At 33.8% G+C, this 7,161-nt stretch overlaps 1 protein-coding gene across 1 annotated transcript in view; it reads left to right on the plus strand.

The window, feature by feature from the left end:
• LOC107731552 (unconventional myosin-Ig-like) overlaps positions 1-7,161 on the plus strand; it is a 64,103-nt gene that overhangs the window by 49,671 nt on the left and 7,271 nt on the right. The window lies entirely within an intron of this gene.

A 7,161-nucleotide genomic window follows, 5' to 3' on the forward strand; every position in this document is an offset into this window, starting at 1 on the left:
ATTTCTGTGTCAAATGCATACAAGTGTGTTTAGTGTTTTGCAAATCACTGTGTGTAATGTTTTGCAAAAAGTGTGAAGCTGACAATGTGCTTACAGTTGTGCAAATCTAGGCCGGTGTTTTGCTCCTTGAGTGTAAGGTTTTGCTAATTGTGGGAAAGTTTTAATTTTAGTGTGTAAGCAATTGAAAAAAAAGCTGTAAATTACACACTTCACCTTTAAATGGCAACCTACCATTCAAAAGTGTGGGGTAATGTTTTTGAAAGAGGTTTCTTCTGCTCACCAGGCTGAAGTGTTTTATATTTTACAGTTTTTCTGAATTGCATTTCTTGAAACCATCACTCATTTTCTTAAAACCTTAAACACAAATCCAAATACTCAAACTAAATTCACGAAACCTCTGACTCTTCCATCAAAATCAAACAATCACTGCAAAACCATTTCACTTCCACTCAAAATCAAACGGTGCTCTCAGATCACACACACATGAGTCAATAAAGAAAACACTACAGAGCATTCATTAGACACTACAGAGAAAAATGGAGAACACAGCATCCAGAACATTACAGAAAAAAGTATATTGTATTGAGTAAACAATTTTGCAATTCTGTAAAAAAGTATAGTAATTGCAACTAAGGTGAATATATTGTATAGGCCTACTGTATGTACTGCAAGAATAGTATTGTGCTGAATATTGAATAGTACTGAATGTTTGTATATATTCAGCACTTGGATACTGCAAAAATACTGCAGTCCAACTGCAAAGGCCAAAAACGTCAAATAAAACTCTAAATGAATAGCATGTTACAGTACACTCAAATACTGCAAGTTGTGCAGTTGTGAAACCAGGGTCAATGAGAGATTAATTCTGTCTCAGCATCATGTCTTTGTGCTTGAGTCCGGCCTGAGGACTTTGTCCACATCACAAGTAATGCTGTATTTTTTGCTAGACAAAGAGAAAAAACCCCTCTGGTCTGACAGATCCAGCCTTGATAACACTCTCTATACCTTACTCTTTCTCTCCTCATCCTCTTCCTCCTAATCCTCCACTTCTTATGTACTCTTCTTCCTCTCCTTCTCAAATTGTTTCCATCTATTGTTCGTATCAACACTCAGTCACCTGTGCCACTTGTGCACTCTGAGCTGGCTCATATTTTGTACAGTTGGTTTGATCACATCATTAGAAACAAGTGTGAACAATTTTGAATCGTTGTGTGTAAACGATGACAACTGTGCTTTAGTTGTGTTTAACTTTTGCCGCTTGTGTTTAGCATTTTGCAGCACAAATGCATCACAGTGTGATAAGTATATTGTAAAGTGTAATTTATTCGTGTGATGTAAAGCTGGACTTTCAGCATCATTACTCCAGTATTCAGTAACAAAGCATTGCACTTAATGCTGATGAGAGAGTCTGTAGTGCAGCAATAGTTTGAATGCATTATGATGTGGAAAAAAACTGAAAGTGGTCATTATTAACTCTCCCTCCTGTCGTTCTGTATGATTTCCATTGATGAACGTTAATGCTGCTTTTTCCTGTACGATGAAGCATACTTTGACCAGGAGTTGATAAACTTTAGAAAAAAAGTATCATAAGAGAAGTCGATGGAAGCCCATTTCCAACACAGATTAATAATGATAATAATAAGGGTTAATTGTGACTTTACTCACAATTCAGACATTTTTATAAACTCAAAATTGTGAGATAAAAAGTCACAATTACTTTTTTTTTAACAGTAGCAAATACAAAAAATTAATTGTGAGACATAAATTCATAATTGCAAGATATAAACTCAGAATTGAGATATAAACTCAGAATAGAGATATAAACTCAGAATTGCGAGATATAAACTCAGAATTATGAGATATAAGCTCAGAATAGAGATATAAACTCAGAATTATGAGATATAAGCTCAGAATAGAGATATAAACTCAGAATTGAGATAAAAACTCATAATAGATATATAAACTCAGAATTACGAGATATAAACTCAGAATTATGAGATATAAGCTCAGAATAGAGATATAAACTCAGAATTGTGAGATATAAACTCAGAATTGTGAGATATAAACTCAGAATTGAGATATAAACTCAGAATTGTGAGATATAAACTCAGAATTGAGATATAAACTCATAATAGATATATAAACTCAGAATTATGAGATATAAACTCAGAATTGTGAGATATAAACTTAGAATTGAGATAAAAACTCATAATAGATATATAAACTCAGAATTACGAGATATAAACTCAGAATTACGAGATATAAACTCAGAATTACGAGATATAAACTCAGAATTGAGATATAAGCTCAGAATTATGAGATATAAGCTCAGAATTGAGATATAAACTCAGAATTATGAGATATAAACTCAGAATTGCGAGATATAAACTCAGAATTTAGATATAAACTCAGAATTATGAGATATAAACTCAGAATTGCGAGATATAAACTCAGAATTTAGATATAAGCTCAGAATTATGAGATGTAAGCTCAGAGTAGAGATATAAACTTTTGTGAGATAAAAAGTCCCAATTGCCTTTTTTTTTTTTTATTCAGGGGCAGAAAAAAACAGAATTGTGAGATATAAATTCAAAATTATAAGATATAAGCATGGAATTGCAAAGAAAAAAGTCTGAATTGTGAGATAAAAAGTAGCCCTTTTTTATTCTGTGGTGGAAACGGGCTTCCATAGAAGTCCATGTGACTTGTACATTACTGTATATAAGCCATTTGATAAGTTTTATATGAGGAACAGACTGCAATTTAAGTCCTTATGCACTGAAAACCTTCTTCTTTGCTGGAACTCACACCGCTTATTCAAATTCTCAAGATCTTTTCCACCAGGTGTGACGTCAGTGACACCAAATGAATGTCTCATGATGCAACAAGTATGAATATACAAAAGTGCATATCACTGAATTATAATTTATATTGAGTCTGTTACTCGAAATGTCAAATGATGACAGGATTTTCATTATTGGATGAGCTATTCCTTTAATTATTTTTTGGAGCTGGTGAAGTTGTCATTTGTCACATCAAATAGAGGTTCAGCATGGGTTTTGGCCCAGCAGTTTACCCCGATTTCCCCCTACTCACACTTAGTGAAACAGCCTGTTCCTCCACACCTCTGTGGGACTCAGATGATGCTGTTGCCTCGACGATAGTTGCCAAGCAGCTGAGGAAGTGCTAATTAGGATTGCAGGAGAGATGATGGGGAGTAGTAGAGGAGTGTGTGTGTGTGTGTGTGTGTGTGCGCATCATATGACCCCTTTAAATGGGCTTCAATCTGTGGACTCTTAATGGTCTCTCCTGGTGTCTTATGACTGCTGTGGTTTGTTTTAGGGCCCCAAAGGCTTTTAGTTTGTACATAAAGGGCTGTATTACAGAAAAAAAACACAAGCCTGTTTATGTGACTGTTTGGTATTCTCTCCCTACAATAATTTTGATTACAGAGTAGGTTATTGCACTCAATTTTGGCATAGTAAGTAGAACTGTATGAAGTAGACACGAACTACGCAAGTATTTTCATGATTACACAAGTTGTATACACAGTACTGTAGAGTTCAGGTTGTAATTGACTTGGATAGTTAACTAAAAATGAATATATTAATTTTCTGTCATCATCTATTCAACAGTGGATACTACTGTATTTTTTTTAAAGAAAGAAATTAATAGTTTTATTCAACAAAAATGCATTAAATTGATAGAAACTGACAGCAAAGACTACAAAAAAAATACAATTTCAAGTAATTGTTCTTCTGAATTTTCTATTCATCAAAGAATCCTAAAAAAGTATCACTGTTTCCACAAAAATATTAAGCAGCAGAATTAAATTATTTCTGAATTACTGACTGGAGTTTCAGCTTCGATCACAGGAATAAATTGCATTTTAATATATATTGAAATAGAAAATTATTATTAATAATATTTCAAAATATTGCTGTTTTTAATGTATTTTTTATCAAATAAATACAGCCTTGGTGAGCACAAGAGACTTCTTTCAAAAACATAAAAAAATGAACAGTAGTGTACATGTTGCTAAAAATATGTGATTTTGAACTAATGAAGAACTTGAGATCAAACTAATCTTACATTTCCCTTCATTTCAATGGGATGTGTCACTGTTATTAAAGAAACATTCCTTTCTTATTCCTGCACTTTCTGTCAGCTGTAATTATTTCCTGTCCCTTCATTCTCTCTATCAGTCTCATATCTTCTCCTGCCATGTTTTTGTATCTCTGCTTCCACCTTTTGTCTCTCTGAGAGAGTTTGTCACTTCTGTCTGGTTGTTGACAGATGTGCATTCTCAGCTCCTGTCCTGAGAGCCTTTGCCTTCGGGGAAACGGCTGACAGTTTCGAGAGGGCGAAAGAAGTGATGAGAGTATGGATGAATGTCTGCGGTGAAAATGATTTTACAAGCAGCAGAGATGCAGAAGTCTGTTTAGTTCAGGATGAAACTGAGTGAAAGTGGCAGAGGGAAAGGTGGAAGAGAGTTTCCACTGACCTCAGATGACTTAGTTTTATTAATAATCTGTAAAATTGATAGTAGTAGCTACCTTAAACTACTAAAAGAATTTGGCTTACAGATTTGCAAAGTCTGCCAAAGTAAGCCTGCACATATATAGTCTATTAATAAAAAGCTGAAGGACATTTAATTTTTTTTTTGTTTTTTTTTGAAAGAAGTCTCTTATGTTCAACAAGGCTGCATTTATTCGATCAAAAATAAAAAACAGTAATATTGTGAAATATTATTACCGGTCAAAATAGCCATTTTATTTTTTAAATCGATTTCAAAATGTAATTTATTCCTGTGATGTAAAGCTGAATTTTAAGCTTCATTACTCCAGTCGTGATCCTTCAGAAATCAGTATAATATGCTGATTTGATGCTCAAGAATCATTTCTGATTATTATCAGTGTTGAAAACAGTTGTGCTGCTTCATATTTTTTTGTGGAAATTTTGATGAATAAAAAGTTCAAAGAACAGAATTTATTTGTAATAGTAAACGTTTGTAACAATGTAAAATTCTTTACTGTCAATTTTGATAAATTTACATTGATATTATACAGGAGGGTTTATTTGAATCACGAACCCTATATATGAGCAAAAGTAATAGTGATGCTTGCCTAAGCAAACATCATTGGTTTAAAAAAATACAGTATGATCTTGGCATATTTTTAAAAAAAAATGTTTAAATCAGTCAAACTGTAAGAACAATATTCTGACAATTGCTGATGTAAGTGATGCTTGTAATTAAAATAAAATACATATATATAAACCAACTAACATGACTCACATATCTAACAGTTTGTATCATAACGGACAAATTAGTGTCAAAATTTTCACTAGTGTGCCATTTTTTCTGAAACTAAATGTTTGTTCATGTATATTAAATATTTCTTACATTAAGCCAACAAAACAAAAATACTCTTTAAAAAAAAAGTTTTAATTTGAAACTATTTTTACTCAGAAATTGCTAGTAAATTTAACAAATAATTATAAACTAAACAGCTAGTAACATTGATTTAAGCGTGAAATTCAAATAATATTTTCTATAATATTTATATAATATAATATTTTTTATAATATTCAAATAATATTTATTTTTTTATTTATGACTTTGAAAAAATACTTTTATTGTGTATGAGAAACAAAATCACAGTGTCTTCGTGTTTTCTTCGTGTGAGAGACTGAGAATCTCGGATATGATGCTGCTAATTTTGCTCAATAATTTCATCATCATAAGGAAAAAAAGATTTTTAATAAAGTAATGCAACATTTAACATTGTATCGTCATGGCGACACTGTTAGAAGAAGTGCTCTCGCCTCTTTAGCTGGTGATGTACTCAACAGGCCATTAGGAGGAGACTGCAAACAAATGCACGCAGCCCACAGGGGCCCAAACTCAGGGTGTGATGGTAAACAAAAAGTATGCGCAGTGACAGCCGGGCCCCGGGGACGCAGACTGCCGTGTTTGCATGTGTTTTCTTGAGTCGGTTTCCACTCTTAGTAACGGGCTTGCAGGAATAGCGGCTCTAGACTGTGTAATGAAGTGTGTTTTTCAGGCATGGCCCAAACAGAGTTGTCAATGATTCACAGTAATGGACATGGAGATGTACACTCACATGTGATTATAGCAGCCATGCAAACGCTGAATGAATGAAAGAAGATTCAAAGCCTTCTTTCTTTGCGTGAAGATGTGGAAAGAGTTGCATAACGCTGCCCAAATAGTGAGGTAGATATGTGGGGGCGTGTTAGAACGAGCCGTTTTAGGTAGGCGTGGCTGACTCTTAACTTTTATAAAGAATATCTCTTTGGATTTGAGACTTTAGTCTTTGCAACTTTACAGATCTTCTTTATGCACCAAGAGCTTGTAACACTCCAAAGAGAAAGGAAAAATTGAAATCGCATCATATGACCCCTTTAACCTTTCATCTTGACCCGGGGTGGTTAATGTCCTCCAGTGTCAGTTTTCTCTGGCCTTCTTCTGGTGAGTTGGTAAATCAGAAGAAGGTCAGTGGGTTTGGTGGCTTGGAGCCCTGATGGGAACAGCTGAGTGGAAAGGGAACAAGAGAACTGAGGAGTTGCGTGACCCGCGGAAGGCTTTTTTCATGGCGGAGTGCCGTCCACCTGTTGAAGGGCTTATGAGGAAAGCATGAGTGCTTATCCGCATGGTTTGGGGTGGGATGGAAAGAGAAAACCTGACAAAGGGAAAAAGACCATCCTGTTTTACTATAGTTGGTGCAACCCAGGGATGATATATATATTTGTGACCCTGGACCACAAAACCAGTCATATGGGTCAATTTTCAGAAATTGAGATTTATACATTATCTGAAAGCTGAATAAATAATCTTTCCAGTGATGTATGGTTTGTTAGGATAGGACAGTTTTGTGGTCCAGGGTCACATTTTAAAAACTAAACAGAATCTATTTTTATCGTGGAAAAACAGGATTTTTTTCTTGATTTTATATATATATATATATATATATATATATAAAATGTTTGAGAAAATCGTTGTCCAAATGAAGTTCTTAGCAATGCATATTACTAATCAAAAATTAAGTTTTGATGTATTTGATGTATTTAATTTACAAAATATCTTCATGGAACATGATCTTTACTTAATATCCTAATGATTTTTGGCATAAAATAAAAATC

Source organism: Sinocyclocheilus rhinocerous, unplaced genomic scaffold (assembly GCF_001515625.1).
Source record: "Sinocyclocheilus rhinocerous isolate Xijiao unplaced genomic scaffold, SAMN03320098_v1.1 scaffold429, whole genome shotgun sequence".
Classification (NCBI taxonomy): domain Eukaryota; kingdom Metazoa; phylum Chordata; class Actinopteri; order Cypriniformes; family Cyprinidae; genus Sinocyclocheilus; species Sinocyclocheilus rhinocerous.